Source organism: Halichoeres trimaculatus, unplaced genomic scaffold (genome assembly GCF_033239565.1).
Source record: "Halichoeres trimaculatus isolate MK-OKI-2021-1 unplaced genomic scaffold, fHalTri1.1 fHalTri1_scaffold_9, whole genome shotgun sequence".
In the NCBI taxonomy this organism is placed as follows: domain Eukaryota; kingdom Metazoa; phylum Chordata; class Actinopteri; order Labriformes; family Labridae; genus Halichoeres; species Halichoeres trimaculatus.
Genome location: NW_027437188.1, coordinates 29,019,384 through 29,034,643, shown reverse-complemented (window position 1 = coordinate 29,034,643; position 15,260 = coordinate 29,019,384).

The window sequence follows — 15,260 nt, the reverse complement described above, 5'->3', positions numbered from 1 at the left end:
ATTTACAATAGAGTACCACATAGTGCAATAAGATGTAGCTCATACATGCAAAGCAGTATGTTATGATATATGACCTGATACAATAGGATAATAATAATAATAATAATAATAATAATAATAATAATAATAATACATTTAATTTATAAAGAACTTTTCTCAACACTCAAAGTACCTTTGCAGAGGATTAAACATCATCTAAAACAACACACCATAATAAACCAGAGTGAAAAAAAAAGAAATTAAACATTCAAAAAAGTACATTTTAAAGTATTTCTAAACTATTTCTGATAGAACAGGATGTAATGGGTTATGATACAATACCAAACAATACAGTATAACAAATTTAAAAATGTAATCCAGGGCAATTACAAGTCACCTGTTAAAAAATGTAATCATTAATTCACTCAAAGTATCACAATATTAAAGTAATGTACCTGATTACTTTACTTTTGGATTACTTCAATACCAAAGTTGCACATACAGACAAGAGAGTATTAGAGATGTGTCATTTACTCTGTATATTTTTTTAGAGAAACATACAACTATAAAATCTCCTTTTCCACTTTTAACAAACCAGGTGTCTATAAACTGAATTTTAAAAAAGGAAAAAAAGAAAATTAAAACTAAAAAGTAAATTCAGGCAGTGCACCTACTGATTACAAATCATCCAAGTATTTGCCTAAGTAAACAAAAATTTAAAAAAGTAAACTTACAATGTTGCATGCACGCTCACTGTGTATGTGTCAGCAGCATTGTAGTGCTTTTTTGATTTTACAATTTAATCCAGCTAAATAATCCCTGTTTTTATCAAGTATACCAGTATTCTGATTACAGATTTTTTTTTCTGTACTGTAATGGATTACAGTTACGTTTTTTTTGTATCCTAATAACATGATGCTGTTACATGTACTTTGTTACTCCTCAAGTCTGATAACAGGTTACAATGAGACTAAGTTTGATACAAGACAGTACAATACAATACAATACAATAATGGACTTTGTTGTGAAACAATGCGAGAAAATACAATGTGATGACATACATCGGTGATAATATATGATATATGGAATGCGAAATAAAACAATGTGATATGATATTATTTTGATACTATATGATATGAGACAATATGATACAATACAAAGCAAACCACACAATACCAATACTATAGAATATGATACGATGTCATGTGATAAAATATGATACTGTACAGTACAATTAGATAGGATACAGTATGAGATGTTACAGTCATATGAAACAAAACATAATGACAGGATATGACATACAGTATGAGACTAGTTAGTATGATACAATACAATATAACATGATGCAGTGGGGTATGATAAAGTATGTTGTTGTACAGTTTGATACAATACGATGTTATGATAGGGTGCAATACTATACTTAGCAATGTGGAATGATAAAACTGAATTTGATATGATGTAGATGCAAAACAAAATAAAACACTATTTTTCACAACGTATTACCAAATGATACAAACAGAAATATTCTACAACACATTATAGAAAATGGGACATTTTTTATTATGTGGAAACCCTGGAGCAAAATCAGGGTTTCAAATTAGACCAATCAAACAAACAGATCAACACTCCAAATGTCAACAGAAAATAACTGGAAGGCTTTACAAACACACTGACTGCATTAGAAAAAAAAGTTGTGTATAGATTTTTGCATCAACCTTTTAGTTCTTTATTTGATCATTGAGCAGGTTTGATGGTTAAATGACCTGTTGTCAAATAGCATGCCTGACAAAGCTTACCAATGACCCAAAGTAAGTAAATGCTAACACAATCGAAGGTAAGACCTTAACTGTTTGGTGAATTTCATGTTTAATGAGCTGTTTTTCTCTTACTGCCTATATAAAAACCACATTTGTATCTATTTGCGCCTGATTATGCAAACACAAAAGTGTTACTTTCTAATACAGGGCACAGAGAGTGGGAAAAATCGTGGGATCCACAGCTTATTTTCGCTCTAGGGCCCCATGGAGAGTTAATCTGTCGCTAAGCCTATTGATATACAGGCTTAGTCATTTTTAAACATGTTGACCTGACAATATATTTAAATGAACCTTTGGTTTCGGGTCAGTCTGCTTCCTTTCAGTGATTATAAGTAATCCGACGTCCAAAACAAACTGAACTTAAAAGCATGTCACGGAAAGCGCCACAGACTGGATGGTTATTCAACAAACTCAGCTGGGAGGGAGAAAGTCCAGCATCCATCTCTCGTTCTCTCTCTGTATCGTGGACTTGTTTTTTCTTACACAGTGATTCCCTGATTGACCACTTGACTTCTTAATTGTCATTCTCTCATCTAAAACAGAGGCACTGTAGACTTAATTAAAGCCAGCCACGATCAGGCACAGAATCATGGACGACAAAAGCAGACGGAGACAAAAGAAGGAGAGGAACTCTATTGTTCCAACACAACACAGGCGTGTGTTGTGGGAGAGGCGAGGGTGAGGTGAAGCACAGCTCATGTCAAAACGAATAAATTACTTTGAACAAGGAGGGTTGGGGGGCTGCGGGAGGCCCATTTAGGAGCTTTTAAAGTCGAGCAGCGTGAAGTCTTAATTACTGAGACTTAACACTGGCCAGCGCTGCGCTCACGCTGCGATGGTCAGGAGTTGGAGGCTGCCGCCCTCACTGCTTCATAGGAAGGAGAGAAGACCGAAAACTGAAGACAAAACAGAGCGTTTTTAGTCTCAGACAGCGGGAGGGGAAATAAAGGTTGATTAGGTTTCAAATGGTTGGATAAAAGTGGTTTAGGCCTCATCCTGTTCTCCACCTGGTGTGGTGTGATGAGATGGATTTACAACAAATTACACTTTTTCTCTCCCCGTTTTTCATCCCTGCTGTCGGATTGAACCTTCATGCACACTCAGGTTTATTGGCAGTAATGATCCTGCGCTGCTCCCCGCTGACCAATCACATGTTGATGCTTGCTGTTCAGATGGAGAGGGGGAGGAGGGGTCCAGTACTTGGAAAAGGAGCAAAGGTAACGTGGAGTTCCAGTTCAGTAAGGTGTGATGGTGTGATTCATAATAAGGCTGTACATGCTGACCTTTGACCTTTAAAGAAGAGAGGTGTCAGGAGTCGCATGGGATTTTGCTTCTTGAAGGTGTTTGAGAACTTCTGTGGAAAGGCTTTTGGGTTTACACAAAGACTGTATAAAGAGTGGACAGCGTGGCTCCGCCATTTACTATTGAGTGGTTTTGAAGCTAAAATACCCCTGTTAAAGGCACAGCCACTGGCAGTTGTGCAGCCAGAGTAGAGGCTATGAGGGACACTGGGGGAATCTGAGTGGAGCCGGGTGACAAAAAAAAACCCCTTTTTTTCTTTCAATAGTCTAATCTTTTCTTGACTCTACCTCCCGACATATTTTACAATCCCTGAAAAAAATACATAAGAACAGCAGCTGTCAATCATTGCTAAATGTGACGTAAAGCCTCGTTTTTAACCTCTTAAAACTACTGAAAACAAAACTTTTCAGAAAAAAGAGGACTTGTAAACAAGGCAGCCAAATTATATCTTCACCACAACAATTGGATGTGATAAACATTTCTACGAGGTGTATTAATTTTTTTTAGTTTGACCACAGCCCATCTGGAATGACTGGAGAGCCTGATTTCTCGACCTATACTGCAGCCAGCCACCAGGGGGAGCAATTTTTGGGGCGACTTTGAGCTAAGCAAGATGACTGGGTTTACACAGCAAAAAGCTCAAAATAGTGGCAGTTTTCCATTATTTATATTGGACAATGCGGTAAGATGCAGTGAGGATTTATCTATATGCAGATGATACACTCATCTATATTCATCAACTGTGCCATAGACTGTAGTCTTTATCTTAAGAAAAAAAAACTACAGATTTTGTCGGAAGGTGTTAAAAGAATCAAACCAACGTATAAACCCCTCACAGAGCCCCTAAATATGTCTCTGAACTATTGATGTATCTAAATTTACTGAACTTTTTTTCCCCTCCAAGTTACAAAAATGCTGATAGATTTACAGCAGCTGAAATATTTAAATGTATAAACACTAAAGCATTTAGGTATAAATCACAAAATGCTTCACAGGTAATGTTCCTGTGTCAAATTATCACATTTCTCTTTTCTATGCCTCTCAGGTCTTATTTCACAACACTTTACAAGAAAGGTGTGAATTAATTGTGTTTGACTCTGTGTTTACTTCTCCATTCTGCCGTTTTGCCAACGTCTCTCTTGTAAAATGGACTAAGCATCTCCAGAGACGTCTTGGTTATGTTAACGTTTCTGTGTAATGACCTGAAATCCCTGTGCTGCATTTTATTTTGGCTTTTTGTGTATTTGTAATTATAATGATTTTATGACAAAACTTTTATTGAGACTTAGAATCTCACCTGATTTGAACTTCTCATCATTCTGCACAGTCAGGTCTTTATTTCTCTCCTAATTAGCCAAGTATCCTGATGTCTCCTGTGGCGATAGCCGATCAAATGTCACGAGGCATTCTTGTTTTGGCAGAAGCACTTGTTTGTGCTTGTATAAAAACCTCCCCGGGCTGTGTTACCTTTAGAGGTCATGCTTTGGCCCCGCAGCAGCCGGGAGGATCATGGGTCTGGTAGCCGTGACGATACACTTTCATTTCAGCCTGCTAGTAATCCCACTATGCAATAAAACCGTCTGGGCCCTGTGTCTGGCTCCAGTCAGACCAACTTTACTCACAAAAATGTCCGAACCCCCCCTCGATGTTATTAAGAGGAATGTAAATCTCAACCTAGAAATTTAGAGCGCTTCTGCTTCCAAATCTGAGTTGTCATTAAACATTTGTTAACCAAGAAAGAGTTAGAGGTTCGAAAGGAGAAAAAGATTTATGTACGTCATAATGACAGTGTGCATCTTAACCAAACCAAAACACCAGAGCGGCCAGAGGTCAGAGCACTCAGGTCAGCCTGTGTTTATGTTGGCAAAGGAGTTACAGCTGTTTGCAGGGAGTGTGTCTCTGGGTTTAGACATTATTTTACAGTCAGGTTTGGTCAATGCCTCACAATAAACAAGTTGTTGCTGCACTGACCTTTGCTGTTTTATAAAGTGGGATACCAGTTTGATTAGAAAATGAGGACATCATCACTTTTCACTCTATGACAACTTAAGGAGAACTGTTTAACCTGCAAAACTCTTTTTTTTTCTTATTTTGGCCACCTGGTGATAGCAAAATCACGCTGAACATGTTGTTGACGTGTCAATACACATGTTCTTTTTTTTGTTACATCTCATTGTTAAAAGCCACCTTGTCATTTGTTAACCCCGTTAAGCCCAGGGTAGCACTGGGGCTACGATTAGCATACTTAGTTTTAATTGGTGGTACACTTAAAAACCAGATAAGATAGATTTATCATTCTTTTTGCACATGAAATCTGGGGAGTTACACTTTCATATTGCATTTTCATCCTGTCCTATTGCACTGTTTACTTCCATTAAGTTTTTGCAGGAATCCAGTATCAAGCATAAACAACAAAGATATTACAGTCCATTAGCAGTTGTCCACATCGCTTCCTACGCTGAATACATGTCATAACATTTTTTTATTTACATTTTGTTGGCCTCATAGAGTAATTTCCTAAGACGTATTTCAACGTTTTCAGAAAAGAAGAAAACATGTCAATGTATGTTTGAATGCGAGGCCAATGCATATATTCATGTACGAACATTTTTTATTTAAATGTGTTTATTTATCCACGTTTCCATGTTCCTAATAGAACTGTTGTTGCTCTTGTGTTGTGTGTGTGTGTGTGTGTGTGTGTGTGTGTGTGTGTGTGTGTGTGTGTGTGTGTGTTTGTGTGTGTGTGTGTGTGTGTGTGTGTGTGCATTGCCGATTGAGTGTTAATATGGGTTTTATGTGCCCGGTTGGTTTCGACCTGAGGTGGGTGGTTTGGAAGAAGGAGAGGGAAACAGGTTTATTGATAAGCTACCTCAGAGTTGTACCACTGTCGTTATCAAATTATTGTCAATCGCAAAAAATGTTAATAACAAGAGTAAAAATATTTTAATAATATTTTTGATATAACTGTTTATAATATAATGTTTATATCATCTGTATAATAATTATAATAATAATAATAATAAATAATAATAAGCACAGTTGCCGAAGTCAAAGAAATTTCAATGAAATTATTATTATTATTATTAATAATAATAATAACAATTATTATTATTATTATTATTATTATTATTATTATTATTATTATTATTATTATTATTATTATTATTATACTATCATGATAATAATAATTATAATAACAGTAATAATAATAATAACTATTATTATTATTACTGTTATTATTATTAACATATTTATTGTATTGAAATCTCTTTGACTTGGGCAACTGTGCTATCAGGCTACCAATTCAATTTTTGAGGAAAACAGCCATGACATTTCTGTATTTAGAAAAATGTGTGTAAAATGTTCATTTTTTAAAAATGCTTTATCACACTTTATAGCAATTTATTTAGTTAGTCTGGACATAAGTCTATACATCTTATTAAAATTTGGTATATAAGGGTTGTATTGATTTATGTCAAAAGTATTTTGCAAAAAAAGTGTCACCATAGCATGTAAAATTGTGAAGATACGCTCTGGCAGACTTGGTATGGTAGGTCATAAAGGGTTAAAGAACATTTTCTGCCCACCTGACAAATGGAAGTCCAATATAAACTTTATAAATATATATTTCTTGCCCTGGCTTTGGTCTCCACCAAGGCCTCATGGGAGTGTGTGTCTGCATATCCCGTAAATGACGCATTTTTTTCTTTTTGGCTCTGTCAGGACCTTGGTGTTAAGCAGCAACCTCAGTTTTTAGAAATGTCTTTACAATAAAAGCTGCTCTTTGTAAGCAGAAATTACGCTGTAAAAGCAGTAAAAGTGGACTTGAAACAGTAAAGCTGGCCCGACATCCAAACCATGGGCTAAAATTTACCATACACTAAATCTCCATAAAACAGAGGGGAACTGGTGGTAGTTTGTCTAACTTTATCCCCCAAGCAACCAACAAAATAATCCTTTTTCTTTGTGTCAGAGATTTCCACTGTTGACCAAAGACTATTAAACTCACATCAGCAAGGCCACACTCATACTCTGGGTGTTCCTTATGATTAACACAGCCGCTGCAGTTTATTTTGAGTCAAACCCTCAATCACCCTCCTGCTGCTGCCATAAATACTCAACAAGTAAAATCCTCCGAAACAAGCCGGTAAGAGACCTGCTAATGTGTCAGGAACATTTGTTAATGGAGGAGTAGTTTCATATCACAGCTCTGTAAGGCTTTGATGAGGAGCTTTGAGCAACATGCTATGAGCATGCAAATATACCTAGAGTTCACAGTAACCCTGACCCTAACCCTACAGACAGAGCCCTAACCCTATCAGGGTTTTCACATACATTTAAGCTTAACACAATATAATAGTGTCATTTACATCTTGAAACCAAATGACAATCCAAAAAATGAAGGTACAAACTTTGATCTAATGGTGGAGTGACATAAAACTGTCATATGTCAGTGATATTTTGGATTTTAGTCCTTGATAAAATTCCCTGTGATGTTATATTTGTTATTTTTATGGTGGCTATTGCATATAAATATGGACGACTGCCCTCCATCTTCTTAGATTACTAAAAACTGAAGCCAAAATCTTGCTTTCATACTGCACTGGTTATATTATTAGGGGCTGAAAGTTAGTTAGTTAGTCCCATCTGCTACCACATACATATGACCTTACACTTCAGCTAATCCAGGAATAAATGCTCAATTATCTGTATCCGTTAAAACAAACAAACAAACAAACAAACAAACAAAAACAAAACAAAAAAACAATCAAACTGCAGCCAGTTATCCAGGGGAGTTTTAAGTATGTTGGTTTCACCTTTGGGGAGTGGTTGCGTCATCCATCTTTTTGTACAGTTTATGTGGTCTATGATGTGTTTGAAAGAAATCTGGAGACAATCTATTTCTTTGTACAGTTTTATGGTTGTATATCCAATAGGGTTAAACGTTTCTAAAGCCTGCTCATTATCATGGCCCCTTATATAAATCCCTAGCATCCTCATTCTGAAGACTTAAAGCATGAATACTTCATCATTTCATCCTTCACTCCATCCAAAGTCTTATACTGCCTTTACAGCAATAACAAACAGTCTTACAAACTCTGCGCATTAATCTAATGCAGAGAAAGTGAGACCTATTGATGATGCAATGGAGATATGTCTCATATTACAGCCTGACCTTCATAAATCAATCTCACTTCATGCATCACATATTCAAGCTTAAGGTGTTTTTTTTTTAGTGTAAAATGATCCTTTTATCCTGACATGAACCAAAAGTGATGCTAAGTAAGAACACAAGGTTTTTTAAGGTGAATTAAGGTGGAAAACCAGATTAGGGAACTTGATATCATTTGAGATTTAAACTTTTATAATCCTGTTTTATTATTGGTAGCTGTCATGATGCCAAGACGTGGGCACTTACATTACATTTCTCCTTTCAGAGCTGGTTTCAGCTCAATAACTAATCCAAAAATATCTACTTAAAGGGTCAGTTAAATTAGAAAATAAAAACCACAACTCTTAGGTATGATAAGATCAAAACAAAATTTAGCCCTATTCATTAAGTTTTGCTCATTACTGTAATTATCCAGTTTCAATGAGTCGGAGTTTATGGCCGCAGCCTTTCGGGCCTCTTAGATGTGCTTAAGAGGATCCTGATCTGATCCCTGACAAATGCCTCTCACACCCAGCGGGCGTCACCAGCAGCATAATCACTTAACATTAAGCAGCAAATGCTGAGTCAGCACAGGTAAGAGGAAGGTCAGGCTGTGTGTTTGAGGCAGAGGCAGAGCGAGCGGTCACGCAGGGACACTGAACACACCTCCTGATGGCACAGTCTGATTCCATACGTACAGTAACCGATAAATGCATGCAGATATGAGACTCCTCCAGTTGGAGGTGAGGAGTGTGGGAATAATGTTATTTTTAGATCCTGTTGTCATTGTGCTGTCATTGACGTGCAGTACAGTGTGCTGCAGGAATGCACTGGTTGAGCGCTCACTGCATACACAGGAGGCGCCACCAGGATTTCTGAGGGCCTCTGTGTGTGTGTGTGAGTGTGTGTTTTCATAATTGCCCACATTGGTTAAAAGACTGCAGCTTCTCTACAGTTTACCTTTTCTTATCTTGGCAGCAAAGGAGGTTTCTTTGGATTTCTGCTTCTTCTCTTACAAAACCCACACTGCAAAGACAGCCGATCTTAAACAGATGAATATGATAACAAACAAAAAACTAAAAAAAAAGGTAATAAATAAATGAATAAATAACTGTTGGCACCAGAACTGCTCATCATTTAACCTTTCAAAGGACACTAGTTTCAATTCTAGAGTGTTATTGGAGCGTAACAAGATGTTATTACTTCTATGTTTAGTTTTTTTTTATTTTTCATCTTTTTAGTGTTTGCAGAAGTGACCAAAATAGTTCCTTGCCCTATTAAGGGTCAAATTATTGACATTTTTATTGTTGAAGGTTCAAAGGGTCATAGCATGGCATGGCTTTGTGGTATTTTGATGTGGAAAATGGAGGTAAAGTTGTGCGTGAGCTGTGTCTTATTAAACTGTCGTATAGATACTGGTCCAGGACGATTTATAACAGACCAAAGGCTGGTGGTGCTAGCTCTGCCAGCCTCATTTTTTGGAGCATCAAATCTATTAGGGCTGGGAGGATATGCTGTTTTTGCGATTTAAGTCTTTTACAATTTTTGGGGTGCTGATGTAATATAAATTGCGATTCTCCGCTATGTCATATTTGTGCAGTTTTTAGTTTGCTTTTTCAACAGCAGACCATGTGAAAAAGTTGTAGGATGACAAGTGTCTGTTCCTGACACTTAAAATGAAGCCAATCCACAGACGCAGTCACATTTGCTATGATGCAGGCTGTAAATTTGTCTCAAATCTGTGTCAATTTGAACAGCTACAGGGCCGCTCGTCGGTCACGTGACCTGAGCTGTGTCTCTGATTGGACAATCAAGGACAATCAAACGATCCTAATAACTTGTAAACTGCTCTCACCGTACAGCATGTGCCGATAGTGAAATCAGCGTTTTAGACCCAAGTCGTTTTTTGAACCAGGCTGTAAACATACTTCTCAATGCCGTAAATCTCTGTGTTTATGGCTTGGTGTGTAGGTGACTTGCAGTCTTTCTGCAGCCAGCCTCAAGCGGATTCTCGCTGAACAGCAACATTTAGCACTTCGACATAGGCTTCATTTTTATTAACCGAGTGCTGCCCCTTGGTTTTCCCCCCCAAAATGCACATCACGTGAGCCAGAGGGAAACATTTCGCCCTCTGCTGGGGAAAAGTGGTAACTTTTTTTCCAGTCCAGTTTATAAACAGACTGAAAAGAAGGATTTTGATTTGAACAAGTTATTGATTTTTTTAGCAAAGAATCCTGATTTTAATATTGTAAAAAATAAAAAATAAAAAAAGAATTCTGACACATCTGTGAATTGTTTTTTCCCCTACCCCTGATATCTATATCTGCACTAAATTTGTCTTTAAACTAGAGTTTAAATTAATATTTACAGTCCCGTGTTAAAGGGTTAATGTAAATTCAACACCTTTTGTGTGTGAATGGTTGAATAAGGTAAATATAGACTGTATCACCCTGTCCTGTAAAGGCTAAAGAGGGCTGGGTCCATTCAGCATGTTTTAAAACCCGGACAGGTAGTACAAAAGAAACATGCTGCTGCTGCTGCTGCTGCTGCTGCTGCAAAGAAATAAAAAAACTCCTCAAACTTCTCAATTATCACTTCTGCCTATAGATGGCAGCCATGAGTTTTGAGTTTGATTTAACTGGGAGCCAAAACTGAGCCCTGTTGCACAAACTTTGCACAAACTTCTTTTCTTTGTTTACCTCTGACATTTTTAACCTCAGCTTGTGCTGTGCAAAGTTGGATGAGCTCAAAACAAGATTAAACATGGTCTTAGAGCCAGAATAAAGACTTTAAAACAGCTCATATCAAGGGAAAACATCCCCCTCTCCATCACACAGTTTTGAGCATGTGTGAGTGCTGCCCATTTCCTCCTGAGCAGCCATGAGACAGAAAGATGAATGAAAGCAGTCAAGCAAAGAAGGAACATTTAGGCATGATTCTGGTCTATAAACCTGTATTGATTGTTGCTCGCCTTCCTGCACAGTCCCTGCCTGGCCGGTGCCAGAGTAATTTGTCCCCCAGGTCTAAGGTTGCATGTGAATTTTCTGTGGTGTCAGCTGAGTTTAGTGCAGTGCATGCTTGAGAGGAGGTGATCTTTCATTATCCCACACTGCTTTAATTAGGAGCTCACTGTCAACCAAAGCAGCATCTTTAACTCATTTATTACCTCCTACAGTAGGCATCTCCCTACTGCAAGAGGCAATATTTCATCTTCCACGGTAGATTGTGTGTAATTTTGTCACAAATACATCTGCAGAAAACAAATCAGGGCAGAATGAGGTTTTTATTTAACACGAGACCGCATGACGGCATTAGCTTCTTACTGCTGCAATCAGATTCATGTGTGTGTTTCTCTGTTCTTCATGTGTGCAAAAGAGGAGTAAGGGTGAGGAAGGGCGTTTACCTCCTCTGACTTTCTTACAGGAGCTCAGAGGTCACGCTCCCATTCCAGACCTGCAATTAAAGTTTGCTCAAAGAACCGTAACCCTTAACCTTTGCTAATTTTAAACTAGCGTTTGTCTCCTAACCCAAACATGACATAATAATTATTAAGAAGTTCATGAACACAGTCTTTCCATAAACTCAGCCACTCCATGGTTACTGTATTTGGATGGGGTTGACAGTGCTGCATTAAGCATGGATCTGTATACCTAAACATTGTCCTGAGACCTCACCCTGGTTGTCTTCTCCTTCACAGTGTGACTCGAGTTGAGCAGGGTTCAGTTCTTTCTTAAGAAGTGTGTAACTTCTAAGCTAGCTCATGGCATATGCCTGTGGGAAAGCATGCCAACTTTTCTGTAACCATGGTGTCGCCAGCTGTTAGTGTTCAACAATTTCCAGCTAAGACCTCATTTTCAATGCAGCATTTAATTCTTTTAAGTAAACACAGTCATTTCTTTACTTTATTGCATGCCCTGGAGTGTGCCCGATCATCTGTTTCTGGTGAGCCTCAGTTTAACACTTGATAGTAAATTAAACAGATAATTCAGCCTGGCTTACCCCAGCAGTATAAGTTCAATACTAAATCAATTTTCCTGGGTTTTTGCTTTAAACTCGAAAAAGTCTTGAGTTGGCTTAAAAATCATCATCCAGATTTGTGATAAGAAAAAGATACAAGTTTTGGTGGCCTGGTAATTCACAACAAACACAAATGCCTGGTGAGGGCCAGGTTGAAAAAAAAGATTGCAAAGTAATGCCTACAGTTTTAAATCAGTGCATGGGGAAATCTAATTTGCACAAGTTACAAATCAAGTTTGTGCATGTTGTAATGGTTTGGGGTCAGTGTAGCTCGGTTAAGGTCGTGGAGAATAGTCTAAAAATCAGAAACTTAGGTCCACATGACTCTGGGATTTCACAAACTGCTTGTTGTTTATGAAACACTCCAACCTTACTGGCTTACTGGCTACTGGCTTATGGCTACTCTTTTATACATGAACAATAAGGTTGCAACAGCTAACCACCACTGATACCTTGAGAAGAACAAGGAAACAGAAATGAAGAGCACCCTTCCAGGGCAGTGTGCGTCTCAACCATAGACTGTATATAGAGTGGACAGCATGGCTCCGCCATTTATGATTGTATGGTATTAAAGCCAAAATTCCCCCATTACAGATGCAGCCATTGTAGCAGTTGTGCAGCCAGAGTCTGCGCAGTAGACTGTGAGGGATTCTGGGAGAATCTGAGTGGAACTGAGTGACAATTTTTTTTTTTTTCTCAAGAGTCTAACAACTTCTTGACTCTACCTCCCAACATATTCTACAATTTCCAGAAAAAAATACACAAGAATAGCAGCTGTCAATCATTGTTAAACATGACGTAAAGCCTCATTTTCAACTAATGAAACTAAACTTCTTAGAAAAAAGATGACTTGACTACAAGGCAGCCAAATGATATCTTCAAATCACCACAACAATCGGATGTGAAAAACATTTCTACGAGGTGTATTAATTTTTTTTAAAGTTTAACCACAGCCCATCTGGAATGACTGGAAAGCCAGATTTTTTGACCAATACTGCAGCCAGCCACCAGGGGGAACAGTTTTTGTGGTGACCTTACTTCGAGCCGAGCAAGATGACATCTATTTTTTTTTACAGTCTATGGTCTCAACCATAGACTGTATAAAATATGGACTTAGTCTCGCTGACGTCACCCGTCTGTTACTGAAACGGAAAATGAAGCACATCAGCTATAGCAGCCATATTAGTAATGACAAGTGCTTCGCTTACAGCCATAGGGCGCCGGCTGTCATGTGACCCTCAGATGTGCCTCTCATTGCGGGAGCTCGCGATCTTAATATCCTCCGAACGGCCGCGTTAGAAAAAAATTCACCCCCCCCGTACAGTGGGTGCTGGTAGTAAAATTAGCGACTCAGACAGGAGACGTTTTTTGAACCAGGCTGTAAATAGGTTAATTTCTGCTTTGAAGACGGCTTTTTTTTGGCTTGGTGTGTATGTGACTTCCGCTACTTCCGGAGCCAGCGTCAAGCGAACACGAGAAACAGCAGATTTTAGCACTTCCGCATTGTCTCATACTCCCGGACTGGAGGCTGCCGCTTGGTCTCAACATGAGGCAAAAATGGAAGTCAAAGCATGGGTACTGCTTGATGATGTCACCACTGGGCGACACAACGTAGACCTTGTTAAAGAGACATTTCGTAATCTCAACTGTTACAAGGTGCATGGATTATAAATCCATATTCACCGACATTTAATTGTATGTCCTTCTTGTTCTTTTTACCTTGCACTTGCAGAGGTGGATTGGTTATCCTGTGACATCAGGAAAACTAAACAAATAATTGATTTTATGATCCAGTATCCTGCAAATTTGTGGTTTAATTTAAAATTTTGAACAAGAAAGGTCTGTAAGCTGCAATTAAATGCAGACATCTGTTAAAAGATACAAATACATGATCATCAGATTACTGCAGAAGGGCGGCAGGGTGTCAATACCACAGATTGTGTTCCACCTGTTTTTGCTCTCCATGCATCAGCCCCAGTCTGAGAAACCTTTGAAATGCTGCTTTATGTTGTTTCCTGTCTCCTTGTCACCTGAATTTCCTGTTTATCTATACTAAGTGTTAACTTTTTATCTCACAGTGCCTTCATCTCGTGCTCTCATTTGAGTTGACTAATATCTCAGCAGTAATGACAAATAAAGTTTTATTGGGGTTTACTTCACTAAGCAAGCTTTTTAGGTTAAGTGGGAGTGCTCAAAAGATTTCTGGGTCACAGTTGTGAAACCCTGCAGAGGAACTGTTTACCGACCTTTTTACCCGGCCAGTGCTGGATGTGGTTACTGAGGTGGGGCCTTTCAGTTGTAAAACAACACAACAGCTTTGAGGTTTGGGATTCACAACAAGATAAGACTTAAGATTGAAATATTACCCTCTGAGCAGGTTAAATGTCTTGACAGAAAAGGAAGACTGGGATCTAAGGTTTGTTTTGGGGCTCTTCTTTGGATATCATGTTGTTGGATCTGCTTCAGTAGCTCAGCTCACCCCCTGGTGGGAGTTGTACAGGTTGCATTAGCACAGACTCTAGGCCTGCTGGTTGGAGAGCCCTGTGGTGGGGGAAGCCAGGATGTGTGCCAGGTCTGGAGGGGTGTACAGGCCCAGCCATGCTCAGCACGTCCCAAACAACCGGTGTACGAACCGCAGCCATCTGCTGTCCATTTCACTTACACTCTCACTTGATACTCTGCCAGCCGCTCCTTCTCTCACCCCTGGAAGCGAGAGCCATCCTTCCATCCTCTTAGGAGCCACCGAAGCTTCAGGGTTCAGCTGGCAGGACACCACGGTTACTCCTCTTGTATTTGTCTGAGAAAACAAAGAGTTATACTTCCCCTGAAATGTATTTCAAAGCAGTATCATTTCTCACAAAGCCTCATCCTCCACTTACTGTAATGACCGGACTTCCCCCTCCACTCTTTATGAGCGTGTTTCAGTCATTTCCATCAACTAAATAACCATTAAGCACTCAGTAGCCTGGCCCCAAACTGTTGAAGTACATAAA